Consider the following 20,422-nt stretch of genomic DNA (forward strand, 5'->3'; position numbering starts at 1 on the left):
TTGATCGTCGATATCATTTTCCTTAAAAATCGCAACAATTGTTTCCAATGATAATTCCACGATATCGACTAGGTACCAAAATTGTCTTCGAATACGGCTTTGAAAATTTCTCAAAGGTTAGTTCATTAACTAAAATTTGCATACGTTGTACCAGAAACCTATTAAATCTTTCCGGAAACTTTTCATCCGCGTAAAGGACAACGACCAATCTCACGACAGAGTCTAAAGAAAAAAAGAATCCAATGAGCCAATGATCTGAAATACAAAAATCCAAGAAGCTGAGTCGAAAAATAGAAATATACAAAAAAAAAGCAGATTATAAAACCCTTCGTAAAATTCATAAAACTTTCTCTCCTCAATTCTGTTCTCCGATTAGAATCACACCGATCCAAACGCACCAATTACGCGCAATTGACCATAACAACTCCACGAAAATCATAATTTCTTGATAGAAATCTCACGGAAGAGTCAAAAGAAAAAAAGTATCCAATGAGCCAATGATCTGAAATACAAAAATCCAAGAAGCTGATTCGAAAAATAGAAACATACAAAAAAAGCAGATTATAAAACCCTTCGTAAAACTTTCTCTCCTCAATTCTGTTCTCCAATTAGAATCACACCGATCCAAACGCACCAATTACGCGCAATTGACCATAACAACTCCACGAAGATCGTAATTTCTTAATAGAAATTGACCACAACAACTCCACGAAGATCGTAATTTCTCAATAAAAATTGACCACAACGACTCCACGAAGATTGTAATTTCTTAATAAAAATTGACCACAACAACTCCACGAAGATGGATTGATGAATTTCTATTAAGAAATTACGAATTGACCACAACAACTCCACGAAGATCGTAATTTCTTAATAGAAATTGACCACAACAACTCCACGAAGATCGTAATTTCTTAATAGAAATTGACCACAACAACTCCACGACGACCGTAATTTCTTAATAGAAATTGATCACAACAACTCCACGAAGATCGTAATTTCCTAATAGAAATTGACCACAACAATTCCACGAAGATCGTAATTTCTTAATAAAAATTGACCACAACAACTCCACGAAGATGGATTGATGAATTTCTATTAAGAAATTACGAATTGACCACAACAACTCCACGAAGATCGTAATTTCTTAATAGAAATTGACCACAACAACTCCACGACGACCGTAATTTCTTAATAGAAATTGACCACAACGACTCCACGAAGATCGTAATTTCTTAATAGAAATTGACCACAACAACTCCACAAAAATCGTAATTTCTTAATAGAAATTGACCACAACAACTCCACGAAGATTGTAATTTCTCAATAAAAATTGACCACAACGACTCCACGAAGATCGTAATTTCTCAATAGAATTTTTCTTAATAGAATATTAACGGATAAAGAATTGGAGAAAAGGATCGGTTCCCGAATGAAATTTCGGTACGCTAAAGACGTTGTTATTAAAACGTAATCCGAAACTCTCGCAGCGGTGAACGATTTATCCGGGCGGTGGCCGTAGGCAATTGCACGGGGTATCGTCGTCGTTGCGCCTTATCGTTGCATCGTTAATTTCCGTGCAATCAATCGGCGGCAAATTATTCTCGAAACTTATCGATAACCGTGGACGCTGGCGGCGTCGAGTTCGCTAGATTTCTAAAATCGAGCCGGGGTCATCGCGATCGAAATTAAAGGATCACCGGACCGCGCGGGTGCTGCTGGCGGCTTACTATATTCCTGTTGGATCGGGGGTAGGTGGGGGTGGTCGTAGGTCGCTTATTCCGGCGTGGGTAGAGCAACCTTCGGCAGTAGTATCGCGGTGACGAGCAGACGCGGTCGTCTCCTTCCTTTCTGGCCGATCTTTGCCACCTTTCGTCGTCTCCGTTTCCCTTCACGGCCGCCCCTGACTTCGATCAACCGTGAGTAAATTCTTACCTTTTCTCGGATCAACACCGTGCACGCCCATTCCTCTCCCTTTTCTCCGAATATATATTTTTCTTTCTTTCTTTCTTTCTTTTTTTTTTTCCTTCTTCGACGCTCCCTCGATTCCCGCTCGCGATCCACTATGGTAACCGAACGCGAATCGACGCGAGCCACACGGAAACGCGTCGTATTTAAATTATTTGAAATTGCATCGGGGGAGATTTTCGTCGACACGCGAGTTTCTTCCGTGTAATCGTTAGATGGAAATTTCACGTTCGATCGAGGACTCGATGATCGTTTCGCCTGTGCTTCGACTCGTAATAGGTCGTTGGATAAGTTTTGTCGTTCGATATGAAATCGAGCTTCCTCGTTTTATTTTTCGAAAGATGTGCTCCGATTCGTCGTAGGTTGCTCGATAAGTTTTATCGTTTAATAAGAAATCGAACTATTAGCTTCGTCGTTTTATTTTTCGAAAGATGTGCTCCGATTCGTCGTAGGTTGCTCGATAAGTTTTATCGTTTAATAAGAAATCGAGCTATTAGGTTCGTCGTTTACGTGCAAAGTTTCACGTATTGGTCGTTCGGAAAGTCATTTGACTTTCAAAATGAAACACAATCTTTTTAGAGTGTACAAACATTTTATTAAATAGTATATTCTCCATATTGAAAAACGAAATCACTTTCCGAACAATCCCATAGATCTGTCGATTCGTACGTAATACAGTTGTTCAAAGTCGAAGTGTCACAGTATTTTTTTTTTTTAAAAAAACGACAAAACTTATCGAACAACCTAGTGTTTCCGTTGCTGACGAAACAACCCGCGGGGAAATAAATCGTACGTCGGAAATAGATGGATTTCGAAGAGAGAATTTCTTTCGGACGTTTATTTGCACCAGCGACGATGCAACGAATCGCTGTAGCGTAATCGACGATCGGTACTGACTTTACGGAGAATTATATCGATCGTTCTCAATGTGCAGCGTACAGTGCACTCTTTGACGATTGGAGAACAGAAGTCTTCGAACGTACATTCGTAGAAAATGTGTTCTCTTCGCAGCCAAAAATGAGAAACTCTTACGAGCGGATCTCGAATGAGAATATCCTCTGAATTTTTATCCTAGTTTAATTCAATTTCGAGAAGGAATCGTAACGAAGAATCGCCACGATTAAATTCCGAAAGAGAATTTTTCTAGACTCTTATTCTCGGCAACGATGTAATAAACGGTGTATGGTAGTTTTCCGTGTGCTACTTCTACAGCGAACTGTTCTTAAATCTCTCCGTTTAGTGTGCTCGAGTTCACGTTTGAAAAGAACGGTGAACAATTCCCACGGGTAGATTCGATGGGAGAATTTTTTCCCTACTTCTATTCCCGGCAACGATATAATAGATATTACGACGTTCTATAATACATATTGTTACGTTCTGTGCTAACTCTACGACAGACCGTTCTTAAATCGCTTCGTTCGGCGCACTCGTTGAATGCAAGTTTAAGAACCAACACATAGTGAAAAATCAGCGAGTAGATTTTTTGGGAGAATATTTTCTGAATTTTTACTCTTAGCAAAGGCGTGACAGACGTTACGATATTCCACTTTGTGCTAACTCTACGGTAGACCGTTCTTAAATCGCTTCGTTCGGTGCACTCGTTGAATGCAAGTTTAAGAACCAACACATAGTGAAAAATCAGCGAGTAGATTTTTTGGGAGAATATTTTCTGAATTTTTACTCTTAGCAAAGGCGTGACAGACGTTACGATATTCCATTTTGTGCTAACTCTACGGTAGACAGTTGTTAAATCGCTCCGTCCAATGCACTCGAGTTCGTATTCGAAAACGAAAGATCCCCACGAGTAGATTCATTCTGGTGATTTTTTTCATTCGTTCGTCCCGAGTATAAGTTAGAAAAGGTGACTCCCGAGACGAGTACGAATCGTCGTGAAAAAAGTGAACTCGTGTCCTTTATCGATGTATCTTCGACCCCACGATCAATGACTCGCGTTTCTCTTCGTCGTTCGTGTAACTCCCGATACGCGATTATTTCTTCTTCGGCTCGACTCGTTGGCCGTTAACCATCGTTAGGATCGTTGCAAGGTTCTCTTTTTCGATCAGTCGCCTCCGATAGCGACGAACTTTTTCATTGAAATTGACGCGACGTCGTTGCTCCGACGATTCAATCCTTTCCCAGTCCCGAAATTCTGACGAGATCTCTCCACAAAATGTCTACCTATTCTCCTATTCGTAAATTGCTCGGCCACGTTACTCCGACGTGAAAAAAGAAAAAGTGAATAAACAAATCTAATTTCCAAGATAAATCCAAGATGGGAGAAAATAACAAGGGTGGTTGATAATAAGTCCGAGTGATAAATAAGTGTATTCCGTTCTAAGAAATGAAAAAAAAATGCAGAAAAACTCCCGCAAGGTTTTCACAATTCTTTGAAAGGGACCAGCTGAATGCTCTTACCGTATTAAAAAATAAGTATGGTGGAAATAAGTGTATTCTGTTCTAAGAAATGAGAAAAAAATGCAAAAAAACTCCCGTAAGGTTTTCATAATTCTCTGAAAGGGACCAGCTGAATGCTCCTACCGTATTAGAAAATAAGTATGGTGGAAAACTATACGTTGCACTCGTCACGGGCTAATCAATCAAAGAGCATCGGGCTGGGACTGACGAAAGGCCTACTTGTTCTCTGGACGAGCTCGAATCGCAGGCTCGATGAACGTGGCGTTCAAAATCGAACCTGTACCGAGAGATCTAATGCCAATCCTTTTAATTACTCGCACGGCCGGTATAACGAGCTTGGATCACGCCAACGCTTTAATCCCTTTGTTCGGATCGAGTTGCTTCGTTCCTTGTATTCAAATCGTATGCAAATGCATTCCGGGGTGCATACACGAGGCCGATTGTCGTTTCGATGCCGCAAACGAGAGTCTAAGTTTCGGTGCGAGACAGACGTCGGTGTTACCGTGGAAATTGAACGGCGTCTTACCGGGAACGATGAAGGGGAAACACCGTGTGGACTTCCGGAATCCCGTTACGCGAAACGCGAAGAATTTAATTTGAAAAATTCAAAAAAAAAACCCGATCGCGTCGCAACGAAACACCGTGGTGAATAAATTTTTGTTAAAACAATTAGCCAGGGTCGCTTGTTTACCTCGTTAGCGCCGACGCGATGGAACGTTTTCACGTGGATAAACGAAACCATGGCGACACTGTTACACTGTTTCATAAATCCACGACGTACTCGTTAGAGCGAACCTCGGTTGTGTCTGCACCGTGCATTCGATTCGTCAAAATGCGTCTAGTTGCTCGATGCAAATCGAATCTTTCCACCGCAGAAGAGACACCATTGTTTCACCGGATGGGTTTTCACGGTACCTTTTCATAGCGTTGGCCGGCCAAGTGTTTCCAGATTTTGCGCTTCAATTCCAATGTAAATGCAACACCGTTCGGAATAACGATTCCACTATTGAAATTTAATAAAGTTCGTTATAATTTGAATCATCGTGGACGCCCATTAAGCGTATTATCCGGGGTAATACGTTTCGTGTGTAATACCTCGTATCGTTGGTGTTCGCGATTGAACCGAGTCACTTCGCGCGTACAAAAGTTGCAATATTTCGATGGAAATATCACGTACTAACCTTACAGGGACCGAGTCACCAGCCGTTACGTTAAAGACGAAGGGAGAGGATCGCTCGAGACCACCCACGTATAATTATCTTTGCGAAAGAACCTTTAACGTGGAACATTTTACCTCGCGAGGGTGTCTTTTACCCGTATGAAAAGCTATTTTAATCGTCTAATCGTAGAATACGTAATCGGCTCTCTTTACGCGCCAACTTTGTCCATTACGGTTCATCGACGAACCTTGCAGACATTTTTCTACCTTTGCGTAAAAAACGAACTTTTCTTAGTTTTCGTTTCCAATTTCTCGTCGATACGATACGAATTTTTCACCAACTCTAGACAAATAAATTAACTCTCTTTACGCATCAATTTTGTCCATTAGGGGTTTGATCAACGAACATTAACCTTGCACCCCTTTTTCTACCTGTACGTAAAAAACAAACTTTCCTTACTTTTCCGTTTCCGGTGTCTCATCGGTACGATGCGAATTTTTCAGCGACTCCATGAAAATAAATCTAATTTCCGCCCGTAAGATAAATCCAAGATGGGAGAAAATAATAAGGGTGGGTAAATCGTATTTCATCCCTTAACGCGTCGCTTCCGTTACACGTTTCCAACGTCTTTCACTTTCGCTCGGTTTCTAATATTTCAATAATTCTATTTTTAATTTCCCCTCTCGTATCATCCACTTTCAATTCGACGATTGGTTAACTCTTCCGATCAATCATTTAAAAACGCTCCGTCGTACCCACGTTCGCAAAGAATACGCATTTGCATCCACTCGTGCACAAAGCATCGTTCTTTCCCCTGTAGCTTTCTTTTCTTTCTATCCCCGTTAAATTGCGACCGATCGTCAAAGGTCGATCTCGAAGAAATACGTTCGACGTTTTTAAGATTTTCCAACCCCCTTCGTCCTTGGTATATCTCGTCGAGGTTAACGAAAGAAATTGTCGCGAAGATTGGAAGAGAAAATGTTCGACGATCGAAGAATAATTACGAACACGGTTTCACGGACGCGCTAGATTCTCGATGACTCATTATTGCTTCACGTTTAGCTTCCGCGCTTCCGGACGATCAATATTTGAATCGTCGCGATGCTTAAGGTTAGATTAACTCGTATTTTTACGCGTTATCGGATCGCGTACGTTTTACGGCCAATTTCAACCGCTGGAGAAACGAAACAATCGATGAAAATTCCGTGGAAATCGTTAAGAATTTTCGAGGACGTTGAGTTCCGCTGGTCTTTCGACGATCGCGGGATCCGTTCCAGCGGGCAACGTCTCTCGAACCATCAATTTACCGGATTAATTTAACGCCGAAGTAGCACGAAAGACTTCCGAGAATTGCATTATTTAGAAAACAGATGCCCGCACCTTGTGGAACGAGGCCGTGGGAATTCCGGTGCGACCATTTAATTAGATTTTCGCGCGAAAAATGTCGGGCCAAGACCTCGAGCTGTCTAATAGTATTTTTAGCCGTGGCCGGTTCTCCCGGTGATGCGTGCACGATCATTTCACGAAACGCGAAACCGGAAAACGATGATTACCCGGTGTTAAAATCGAACGCGTGGATCTGGTAACCACCCGTCGAACGTCCGTTGAACTTTCTTATAAATAGAAGAACTCGTAATTCGACTAGGTATCTCGGTTTATAATCGCTCGAGAACTAAATTAACTGTCGAGTGTACGTCGATTCGAAATTACACCCATCGAAATCACCGGTACGCGATCGCATCGAGTATCGTAACGCGTGCACTCTACTATCGTCAAATGTGATTTCGTTAATGAGAATTCAATAGTCCGGGGAGAACTGTACGAATATTTCCAAGCGATGAATACTTCGCTCCAGGCTCGATATTACGTGGAAGTTTCACGGATCGTCCGGTGGACGGACAAGTGGGAAAGAACGATTAAATATTGATAAGTGTTTAAGTATTTATAACGGTGGACTTAATCACGGGATATTACGGAAAGTTTGTCGCGTTACACGCGATCTCATCGCGCAGGACAATCTCGACTCATCGGTTACACAGAGCTCTATTAACTCTTAATATACAGGGTGTCCGATTTCAATTTACACGGCGCAATATTTCCTGGTTAATTAAGTTAATTAAGAAAAATATACACGGAATATACATCTTTCGTGATTTTCAGAGGGGATACGAATTATTTGCATCGTTCGCGAAAGGTTTTCAATGCGCGAACATTTTCGAGATCGTTTTGAGGTTAACTTGTTCTTCTTTTTTATAATATCGTAGACTTGTGTATGACTATCGTAAAAATGTACTCGATTTTCGACCGAGACATTTTTTTTTAAGATGTTCAGAGGAACATCTACAAAATAATTCCCTGCTAGGTTACAAGAAGTTTCGTTATTGCAGAAACTTATTCGCTCGTATGTCTTGTTACGGTATTCCGAAAGAAGATGTCCGTCGTGTCGTTCAATTTATCGTGTCAGGCGATAAGATGCACACGAGTTCGCGCGTCAGGTGTGAATATTCGTTCAATTTCTCACAATTGTAAAATATCTCGAACAAGTGTTCGGGGAATTTTAGAACGTTGTATGTCGTTCGTGATACAAAGTGCCCTTGTGAGCGGGTCCGACATCGAATGTAAATCAACAAGGACTTTTATCTCCGGTTCCCTGACCAGCGAAGTCACTTGATCCAACATTCCCGTATTTCTTACGGGGTTATCTCAAAGGAAAGGTTTATCACAATCCACCCACCACTCCAGAAAACGTGAACGAGCTGCCAAGAATCACAACTGCCTGTCGAAGTCTCTGAAGAGAAACTTCCGAGATTATCTGTGCATCGATCATTTACTAAACGCGTTAACAAGTGTTTGAAATCCGAAGGTCACCATTCTCAGCATTCATCGTGGCGTTTCGTACCAAAAAATTACATTGCATCGTTATTGACGTAATAATCCATTGATGTGACAAATGTGAAAGATTAACGTAACGCTGTAACAATTTTGCACACGTTTCTCCAAATATCTACGAAAATAGAAATTACGAAAATACATTTCGAATGCAAATTATGCATATTTTTACGTAGAACAGGATTCTGGAAACAAGAAACAAGTCGATTTCAAAATGATCTTGAAAACACCCATGTATTGAACAACTTTCGCAAATAATGTCATTTGAATCTTCTCTCGGAATCACGAAAGGTACGATTCACCATTTTTCTTTATTTTCCTTTTTTTAATTAGTTATCCACGAGATACTTTGACGCGTCAACTCGAATGGGACACCCTGTATATACTCATTAATCTTTCGCAAGCACACGCATACGTACCATGAAACCAAACATGTCCTGTTTAAACTAACCGATGCTGCATACATTCTTGGGCCAAGGGAACTCTAAAGTAAATTTATTTCTGTAGTTTAACACTCTTCGCGGACCTGTTCTCCAAGCCCTAGACACGCTACCGCGCAATTTGATAGTACTCTGGTTGTAAATGTTTGAAGACGAGTTAATGATAGAAGTTAGGCCCAGTGAGAGCACGGGATCATTAACTGGAGACTGGATGATAATTAACAGTGTCAGACAATTCCAAAGAGCGGAGTTACGACGTTAATGATTGAAACGAGCCATGTTTGAGGGACGTCTGCCGAGAATATTCAAGCATCGCTCGATTAATTTAGCGAGGGACTAAGAAACAATGCTCACCGACTCGTCGTTCGAAGTAATACTTTTTCTCGTTTGTGTTAATTCGATTCGTTAAACACTAGTGTCTGTCTGTAGATATTCGAAAAGAAATTTGTTTACCGGCGTTACAACTGATTCGAATTTCATACGATTTAAAGGTACGAATTTTAGATCTACGTAACGTGTATTGTCATTTATCTTACAAACAAGAAAAATATATCCAGCAATAATTTACTCGATTCTTTTAATCAGGAGTATTCCCAGAGTTTGCTCAATAAAACCAATTCCATCTTATTACGATTTTTCGTTAAGAAAGTAATTATTGTAGAATTAATGCGGTAAGTTCTACACTCTCGTGTTGGCAACCAAAAGTCGATTTATCGTTCCAAAATGAATTTATCGTTTCCTCTGAACACATGCAGTTATATCATCTCGGTGCATTGTTCTCGATAACAATTTACGTTTCGTATAACTACGGTACAGTGCTGGTAATCAATGATCCAATCAAATGTGCAACTCGTCGTCTCCATTTTTCGAGGTTTCACCGTGATAAGTCAGAAGAAATTACAGTTTCGAAAGACTGTTCATCGTAGTTTTTTTGTTATTCCTTCGCTGCGTAAAGTCGCTGCATCATCGATGCAAATTTATGTTTAAGAGAACCGGAGGTGGTAAGAGCTTGGTCGAGTTTGCTCTCGAAACTACTAAAAACTAGTAGAAGGTGTACAACATTTGTTTACACATTATGAACATCTGTTACGCGTTGAAACTTTATACTTTAAAACGTGTCTTTTCGAAATACTTTTATCCGCACTACGACCGTTGTGTGAAGAAATATGGTAGCATGTTCGTACACACGATGCAGTGAGGTAGTTACGGACACATATGTGGTGAAAATAGAAAAGTACAGAGCTAATGGTGTTTCATTGGAAACGTAAAGTAAAATTGAAAATAACGTTCTCGTGGAAATTTGACCGGAATAACTCCCTGATGAAAATTTCAATCGAAATAATTTGTGGAAATCGTACGCGCCCGCGACTGCTGATTGAAAACGTCAGTTACAACGTTGCGAACGGTGGCCATTTTGGATAACACCGATACTTTCTTTCGTCGTGAACCGTTGCAAATGAAATCAATTCAATTATCGTGATTCGTTTGAACCGATAACGTTTCTTATTTTTCGTACAGTAGTCTTTCGAACGGAACGCAACAACACGGATACGCGACGAATTTTCAAAATCGATTTTACAGAATCGGGAACACGATCTCGTACGATGAAACGTTACGGTATATTTTCAATTTACTTTTACACGTGAAATCGCTCCTGTTAATTTATACCATCTGTTCCGTATAGTATTATTCTATGTTTCGTTTCTACTTACATAGAATCGAAAATTGTTAACGCTAAAAGTACCAACGGTGTACGTATTACTATTGGTGCAGTATAACCGGGCCGGCGGCAAACTCGAATTATTTAAAAATACGAAATGAAATTTGAACTTGATTCGACGCTGAAAATGATCGTACGTATTGATGCTAGAAATTGAGTACGCTTGTAACTCTAAGGGAATACTAGAAATTGATGAGAAAATTGGTAGAGGAAAGTATTGCCCGGTGCAACGATCACACTTTCCATTTAAAGATGCACCGATGCATCTATACAAAATGCAATTGCATATATTGGGTTGTTCGGCAAGTCGTTTCGTTTTCCAAATTGGAGAATATATAATTTAATGAAATGTTTATACGCTCTAAAAAAATCGTGTTTCATTTTCACCGAAAAAAAGAAAACGAAATGACTTTCCGAACGAGTTAATAATTTGAAATTTTCGAGGTGGTATTTCGTCGAAGATGGATAATAATTTTTCCGTAAATCGGTTTCAACAATGTCAAAGAGGTGAGAGAATACACGGATAAGAAATTCCGCGATAATCCGATAAAATTATTCCGTGAAGCTGATAACGTTCCACCTTGTTCGCGTTCCTTCAGTCCATTCGGCCGACAACTATTATAGACCGGAGACGATACGTTGCGTGTTTATTCGCGCAGGTAATAAAAAAGACGAGTACGGCAAGTTTCAAGTAAGAAATAAGCCGCACAAAAGGCTTTTATCTTCCATCTCGCGAGGGACGTCGCGTTTATTATCCGTCCTTCGACCGTACACAACGCCGGTTATTTGCGGAAGCATTTCGAAATGATTACGGCGGGAACGTGTTATCGCGATCTTAAAGTTCACGAAAACGAGCTTCGGCCTTAACGAGGGAAAAAAGTTAAGAATCCTATAATTTTCGTTAATTGAATTCGTCGAAACAACCGCGTTTCGTCCATGAGAAAAGATAAGCCGCGTAGCGAGGTATCTAAATCTTCCGAGGATCTGAAACGTTCGAACAAAGTTCCACGGGAAGATTGAACGATCCGTTGAAAAGAGACGCGCGTGGTTTAATAGCTTCGACCTCGACGGTGAGAAACCTGTCGAAGAAAAAAGAGAGACACCTTTAGGTAAACTTTTGAAAAAGGTCTTGTCCTTTGAAAAAGAATTTGTCCAGCTTCGACTCGAGGATTTCGTGTGTATTCCTACATTGAAGCGAGGACCAAAGATGCGTTCGCGCGACGAACGGAAAAAGAGAACGAGGGAGATTCGAAAATAAAGACGCGTACCGTAACGGAACATTTACGTTGGCCTTTAATTTGTTTTAATCGTAGAGTCGACTGGAATTTCACCGTATCTTCGTGTTACTTTCGACCTAATTTCTGTTTCCTATTTACACGGCATGAAAGCGATTTGCATTTTTATCGAGGTCGCTCGCCTTTCAAGGTCGCGCAACGAGCCCTCGACGTTAATTTTTTTTCAATGATTTATACACGTTCACCGTTTCCTCGAAAGCAATTTTCGAAAGGTGAAAAAAGGTGCACGGTCTGTGCGCAACACACGCGACGTTTACACGGATCGGCTCGAGCGCGTTTCCATTCTTCCCGCTTCTTTGGCAGGTGTACGCGTAAAAGCTGTCGCTTTACGAGTGGAGATTTCAAGGCAGCCCTCGAATTACGTTAGCGACTCTAAAAGAAGTCTGTCAGAAGCCAGGGCTTCCCCGCGGAATGGCCCGTAAACGCGAAACTTTTCCATTCTTCGCCGCGGATTGTTTGCTCCCGCCTGTTCGTAAACGCACCCTCGATTCGGGGTTACGCAAAATTTTAAACCTACCACCAAACGACCTCTCATTTTCGTTACTTAATTCCTCTTAACGTTCCTGACTCGCGGAACTCGACGCGAAACTTACTAGGTTGTTCAATAAGTTGTGTCGTTTGATCAAACTTATTCAACAGTACTGCGTTAAACTTATTGAACAGTACTACATTAAAACTTATCGAACAGTACTACATTAAAACTTATTGAACTACATTGAACAGTATTACATTAAACTTATTGAACAGTACTACATTAAAACTTATCGAACAGTACTACATTGAACAGTACTACATTAAAACGTATTCAACAGTACTACATTGAACAGTACTACATTAAAACTTATTGAACAGGACTACATTGAACAGTACTACATTAAAACTTATCGAACAGTACTACATTAAAACTTATCGAACAGTACTACATTAAAACTTATCAAACAGTACTACATTGAACAGTACTACATTAAAACGTATTCAACAGTACTACATTGAACAGTACTACATTAAAACGTATTCAACAGTACTACATTGAACAGTACTACATTAAAACATATTCAACAGTACTACATTGAACAGTACTACATTGAAACTTATTGAACAGGACTACATTGAACAATACTACATTAAACTTATTGAACAGTACTACATTAAAACTTATCGAACAGTACTACATTGAACAGTACTACATTAAAACGTATTCAACAGTACTACATTGAACAGTACTACATTAAAACTTATTGAACAGGACTACATTGAACAGTACTACATTAAAACTTATCGAACAGTACTACATTAAAACTTATCGAACAGTACTACATTAAAACTTATCGAACAGTACTACATTAAAACTTATCAAACAGTACTACATTGAACAGTACTACATTAAAACGTATTCAACAGTACTACATTGAACAGTACTACATTAAAACGTATTCAACAGTACTACATTGAACAGTACTACATTAAAACGTATTCAACAGTACTACATTGAACAGTACTACATTAAAACGTATTCAACAGTACTACATTGAACAGTACTACATTAAAACGTATTCAACAGTACTACATTGAACAGTACTACATTAAAACTTATTGAACAGGACTATATTGAACAATACTACATTAAAACTTATTGAACAGGACTATATTGAACAATACTACATTAAAACTTATTGAACAGGACTACATTGAACAATACTACATTAAACTTATTGAACGGTACTACATTGAACACTACTACATTAAAACTTATTGAACAGGACTACATTGAACTTATTGAACGGTACTACATTGAACAGTACTACATTAAAACTTATTGAACAGTACTACATTAAACTTATTGAACAGTACTACATTGAACAGTACTACATTAAAACTTATTGCACAGTGCTACATTGAACAGTACTACATTAAACTTATTGAACAGTACTACATTAAAACTTATCGAACAGTGCTACATTGAACAGTACTACATTAAACTTATTGAACAGTACTGCATTAAAACTTATTGAACTACATTTTATCGAACGACAAAACTTATTGCATAACCTATTAAGTATAGTTTACCGCTGACTTAAAGTCCTATAGCTGGAATGTGAGAAAAGTGGTAGTACACCTATTCTCACTATTCTCGCGCACATGTTCGATTTTAGTTCGCTATTCGTCGCGGCAGTTACAGATACATGTGGACTGTTTGACGAAGAAGGTAGCGAGATAGAGAGAGATAATGAGAAACACGCGACAGGTAGATTCCCATTGGCGTAGACACAACATATTACTATTATACAATAGTTGTATCTCACAGAGAACAATGTTTCCTAGGTTTTTACAATATTGTAGAAAAGCATTGGTTACAAAATTACTAGTAGATGTAAGGAAAATTCTTTTCAGGAACAACAGTAATTTAATAAAAATTTAATTTAGAAATAAATAAAAATTAATTTTCCTTCATTTTAAAAGAAATTATATAGCGTGCGGCACATAACTGTCGCCACGATTTTCCAGGCACTTTCGATAGTCTGAAAAAAAATGTTTCAGACAAAAGTTAATCAGTTTCTGGTCAGCTGCAAATTACTAAATATTCTAGTGGCTTTCATGTGTTGATGTACGTTCAAAATGTATCCATTGAGCTGTCTTTTAGGCTTAAATTCTAATTCGTTAAATTTAGACTATCATTCATTACGAGTAGTCATTGCTCCGTTCACCGACTGGGAGGAGAACCATAATTGCCCAGCAACGATCAACGAGGAGGAGGGGTTGGCATTTGCTGCTGGCTTACGTATAGTGCAAACCAAACCGTACAACTTTAAGCGCCATAAACAAGAGGTATTGCACAAATTTCCTCTTGGGACGTTAAAATTTGCACGAGATCCCGCTTAAACTTTGTAAGGGAACGGAAAAAGCTGAAAAAAATCACTAAGGTTGAATAAATTAATTCAGATTAATTACAGATTCGATCTAGGCAATTGAAGTGGTCGTAATGTGTTTTATGAATGATGTTCTTCGTGTAATATCTAGAATATGGTGTCTTAGAACAGATCGAGATATATTCAGGCAGAAATATAACAAAATTACAGAACAAGCGACAATGCCAGTTAAAATCTTATATGCAAACGATAAACGATTGTTGACTCTAAAGACAAAAGATTAAGACACGATATTTTTTGGTTTATAAATGTGACAGTCATTCTTTTGAGACACAAATGAGTCAGAAATGAAAATTTGCAATCGTGCAATTCATAATATGTGACAAAATTTTTATTTCATAAGTGCGGTACTTTCTCCTTAACGGTGTTAAATTTTCATTCGTTTTTATGGAAAATTCGTAACGATTACTGCAAATTCGCGACTACTTTTCGGTGAAATGTCCGTGCAAATTTTATTGTACGCTGCAAACTCGTTATACCGAACGGTCCGTATAGAGAATCACAAGCTAATTTTTCAAAAATTATTAACGACAACGATCGAACTTTTTTTTTGATATCTAGAGTTCTCGGGTAGATTGTACGTGACATTCGAGTCGTTACACATCTCAGGGATACAAACGGGATGTCACTCTTCATTTTCTGTTGTTTTTTAATGAAACGGCACATAAATCGTTGCATTTTTGTTCCAACTTTCGCGTGGCAGGGAGAATCGTTTCGAGTAAATATTATTTTTCGGATAAGTTATTGTTTCAGATGGCCCAGAAATACGAAGATTGATGTGCAGTGAAACACCCGACTGCACCACTGAAATGCTCAATGTCGATGCCCACGTGTATCGTGTAAGAGGCACTCGAAAACGCATAGCTTCGATCGGAAACGTGAATTCGTTTTGCAATTCCTCTCAATGAATTATTTTACCTATTTTTCGAGTTTTCCTCGAAACGCGAAACCCGCGAAAACGATCCCCCCGGATCTTTTCCACGAAGAATGTTTTCACTGTTCGAGCTTTTCTGGCGGCTGTTCCTGAATCTTCGTTCAGTCTTCTGTTTTCGTAACAGCTACGATAGCACTTCCTTGTCGCGCGGTATTTCTCACCTATTTCAATTGGGTAGAAGGAACCTTGCACTCTAACCGTACCAAAGTTTTGGTTTTACCACAATATACACGAACTGGCGCTCGACATGTTAATTAGTCAATTGGGGCGACTGTATTCCGTTTCGGATTCAATTCAGTGTTATTATTGTACAATTACACAATGGGGTGAATTCTATTCTTCGAGCACCGTCCCTTCGTATTTTTACGTGGAGAAAAATATGAAGAATCGATGTATTTAAAAAAAAATATATGCCTGGGTCTAAAAAATATATCTCCGGGCTTAAAATTTCGCAAAAAATAACAGGCTTGCGAAAAAATCGTTTCTCTGTTGTTCCTGGAACACTTTGCTCCTATATTCATAAACATTGGAAACTTCCGGATGTTTTCTTTTAAATTATCCACCCTGTTGCTAGCCTGTATACGGTATTCGGCTATTTCCGATTGAATTACCATTCGAAACGGCTTTTTTGAAGCTCGTCGACCAATACGGTGCAGAGAGAGACCCAAAGGTTTGTACAACTGTTAAAAGTCTATAAATCGAAGTTAGGTTAACAACACATACAAACGTGTATCCAGCCTTTGTACCGTAAATGTATACTTATCTTTACTTCGACACGACGTGTCTGAAAATTAGTAGTGCAACCGGCATCGCAGTGACTCCGTGTTTGAAAAATTTAATCAGAACGACAATTTTACAAAACATAGATCAACATTTTTTTACTTTGGAGAATATCGTTCGTGAAATTACTCGTGACGTCTGCGCGTTTATTAAAATTCGGATACAGTTACACTCGGACTGTGACATTCGTGTAATATACAATCCGAAATTATCAACTCTACATGCTTCGCGTGTAAACACGATAAAAAATGCCGTGAGATCCACGAAACGAAAATTTACCGGCGAATCGCGCGTCTAGCCAATGTACGTTCGAAATTTAATTTCACGAAAACGAAGTTCCGCGAGAAGAAATTTTTATTCACCGTTTATCTACATTTTATTTTCAGCTGTGTCACACCTTGCGAAACATCCTATCAGTACTGCCCTTAGCACCGTGCCTCGTGACCAAACAGTTCCAACATTTATTAATAGTTACTTCCCTATTTCATATATGAAAAAGAAACGAACGTAATTTAACTATCCAAGGCATCCATTTTTCTCCAACGTACTTTCACAAGTATATTATTCGTATTGTCTAAATGCAACTTAGAATAGAGATGTACCTTAAAATATAGCTTCCTGAAAAATATGAACTGTTACAGTACGTTGTACTCTATAGCAGCCAACACGTGAATAATTTCCAATTGCATTATAAATGCAATGGACCTGCAATCTTCAGTTTCTCACTGCGTGCAACTCTGCTTCGGTGAAGACGCATTATTATTATTATTATTCTAAGTGAAATTGGCCATGTTTTTAGATACTCGGTGGAGTATCTAACTCCATTAAATATCGATTTAATCGGTGGATGGGAGATTTCCTTGATTATTTTTGGAAAATATTTCCATCTAGGGAAGAGAGTAGCAATCAAAGCGGGAATCTGGAGTTCCCTGAATACGAGGAGCTCGAGTATCAACAGAATCCGTCCTAATGTTGCCCCTTAATTGCCTGTGGCTAATTGATTCCGAGAGATGCCGTTTGTTCAAGGATTCAACGAAATTCTAGCGGTCGGTTCCGTTGGCTTGGTAGTCACGAGAAGGCTTCTGGTCATTGGAGCTCGTTTTTCAACCGAAACCAATGTAAATGATTCATAACTGCCCATCCATATATCAGAAACAGTGAACGTTATCTGCACGACCGAGTTGCGAACATTTTCGAGCGATAAGGGAGGACACACCATCCTGACGAGTCAAAAAGATCGAATTTCTTTTTCCTTATTTTCTTAAAGTTTGAAGTGTGCAGAACGTCATGTCGAAAGGATATTGCGAAATTCAAACATCTAGCGAAGTTGCAATGATAAATAAACTTGTTTTACGTTTTTAGCAAAACTATGTCCGAAACGAGATCTCCGGTACCACACGTTCGATTTACTTCAAATTTGATAGAAATATTCTGCTCAGAGTATTCTACAATGTGGATTACGATTTTTTAAATATGTTTATTATTTAAGTTTCTATAAACGTTTAAAGGCGTTTCTTCTTTTCATAAAAATGATTACTTTTTCCTCAAACTTCGACCATTTCTACGATTATTAAAAGTTTCGAAAAATCGTACGATACATTTTATATAACAGTCTGTAGTTTACGAATCGACAACGTTCTTTTATTTCAAACCTCCCAGTTCTTGTTAACCGTGACAGCCAACGAACAATATTTCACCAGAAGGGGTTGCGGAAGTAGGGAATAACTTCGCCATTTTGTACGATTTCTATTTTCGCGAAATTGTAAAACGAAGCTGAAAGTTATATTTATACTCTCCGAAAAAGACTACATTTTTCATTTAGTAACTACTCGGAAAAAAATTTCTTTTTTGCGCCACGACACGTGTAACGCGATTCGCGTACGATGAATGCAGATTGAATTGCTTGTAGAAGCGTTCAGACGTTGATTTTCGATCTTTTCTCTCGAATCGAAGCAGCTAATCAAACGTAGAAACAAAAGCATTCGCACGATAGTTGCAAAATCTCTCGTTCGCGCCTTTTGTTAAAAAATATTCTTTAATTCTTTGCGGACAGGATTTTCTAACGCATGAAACTTCAGCTGAACGAAAGGTTTGAATACGTGTAAACAAAAAATGGACAAACATGATTTTTATGAATAAAATCACAGGAAAATTAAACAGAACCGTCGTAGGAGACTGTCATCGTAACATTATTTCTAAAAGTAACTGGATAAACGAAAAATTTACAAACCTACAAAATCTATAACTAATATATTCTATTAAGATTATTAAACTGATCATAAACAGTTCTATGGAATTCTTGTCGTAGCATTAAATAGTGTCTCAACGAGGTTCAAAATGTATTTAAGAGGAACTTGGTTAAAATATCAAGATAGATAAAAAAACCATTTAAAACTTTAAGAGCAAAAAGTAAGGTGAAAATTATTCCACGATGTTCAATTGATATTAGATTAAATTGAGATGGTTGAGACGAATAGTCATGATTATAACAGGACATATTGCAATTTAGTTTATAGTTAAGTAAATATTTGAACGGTTTCAAGTTCAAACCAAAGATTTAAAAAATCTTTACGAACAATAACTTTAAACTCTGTGTTTCGTCTTTGCACGAAACAATAGCCAATACGTATCCTCGATTTATCGAGACAAGTATCGCGATAATACTTATATCGTTTCATGTTTTCTATTTTATGTATCGCGTTGCACTTCCTGGAAGAACACGTAAAGGGTCTCAGATCTCACTCGTATATCGATATCGACATCAAGGCTTCGAGGTTTCGACCACATGAAACGTAACAACATTATTGCCTCTTACTCGTTACTCGACTTGCCACATCGAGCCAAGTGACGACTGAGAGTCGCCTCTCGTCCGTAAAGGGTTAAAATAATCGTAAATTGCACTTGGCCCTGTTTCGTTCCGATATTGCACAACTTAAACGTTCCACTTGCAAATATTCATTCTTTCCAAACCGTATCGTTCTCAACACCCGTCCCAATGCTTATTGTTGGTTACTTCGACGTTGTATAAAAAAAAAGAAACAAATACAATCGTACCAACCGATACACCAAATTCTTCTTAAAGTACGTTTAGAAACTATTCGTGTAGCTTTGAGTGAAATTCTATATCGATAGGATGGTAACGTACACTAAAATGTAATTTCCTGAAAAATACAAACGTTTCAATCACATTAGAATAAAAATAGCAAGCTCTGCAATCTCAAAAGGCGACACGAACAAAATTACCCGGGATTACACATGCTTCGTTTGCATCGATCGACAATTCTATGTTAACGAGTTCAAAGGGTTGTTAAAATTTGTTTCATTTTTCCCTCGAAATATGAAAGAAACGTTCGATACAACGGTGAACTCTCGATACAAACGATAATTAAAAGACCCGTTTATCTTGCGTTAAATTCTGCGTTAACGGGGTCAAAGGGTTGTTAACATTGTTTTCATTTTTTCATCGAAACATCGAAGAAACGTTCGACACAACGATGAACTCTCGATACAAAGGATAATTAAAAGACACGTTTATCTTGCGTTAGAATTTCTCGCGTTTCCTCGTTCGAAGAGAGCTCTAACGAGAATACGCGGTGCATTCGAGCCAGTTCGTGCATCCGTGCATCCGTTGCATCGTCCCGATGCATCTGCCGGTACTGCTTCTTACCTTTTTATCGTTTCTCGAATTTTTACACCGTCCCCTTGACGTATCGAGCCTAACTCGAACCCTCGACGAGGCACGGAGAATTTATTCGATTTTTCATCCGAGGTGTTTTTCCGTAGAGCTTCCACTTTATTCGAGTTATTCAAATCGATAGGTAATTCGTAGCGGAACACGGGCAACAAATCTCCACAGGTAACGCGAATACCTTCGTACTTTTCTGACCATATTTT

The 20,422-nt window shown here is 38.8% G+C and overlaps 1 protein-coding gene across 1 annotated transcript in view; it reads left to right on the forward strand.

The window, feature by feature from the left end:
* The first annotated feature begins 1,813 nt into the window (after positions 1-1,813).
* Positions 1,814-20,422, forward strand: part of LOC143146766 (neuropeptide CCHamide-1 receptor-like) — a 71,587-nt gene continuing 52,978 nt past the window's right edge. The window contains exon 1 of the mRNA XM_076311371.1: positions 1,814-1,919. The gene's annotated coding sequence lies outside the window, so the exon portion shown is untranslated. The remainder of the gene's footprint in view (positions 1,920-20,422) is intronic.

Source organism: Ptiloglossa arizonensis, chromosome 5 (genome assembly GCF_051014685.1).
Source record: "Ptiloglossa arizonensis isolate GNS036 chromosome 5, iyPtiAriz1_principal, whole genome shotgun sequence".
In the NCBI taxonomy this organism is placed as follows: Eukaryota; Metazoa; Arthropoda; class Insecta; order Hymenoptera; family Colletidae; genus Ptiloglossa; species Ptiloglossa arizonensis.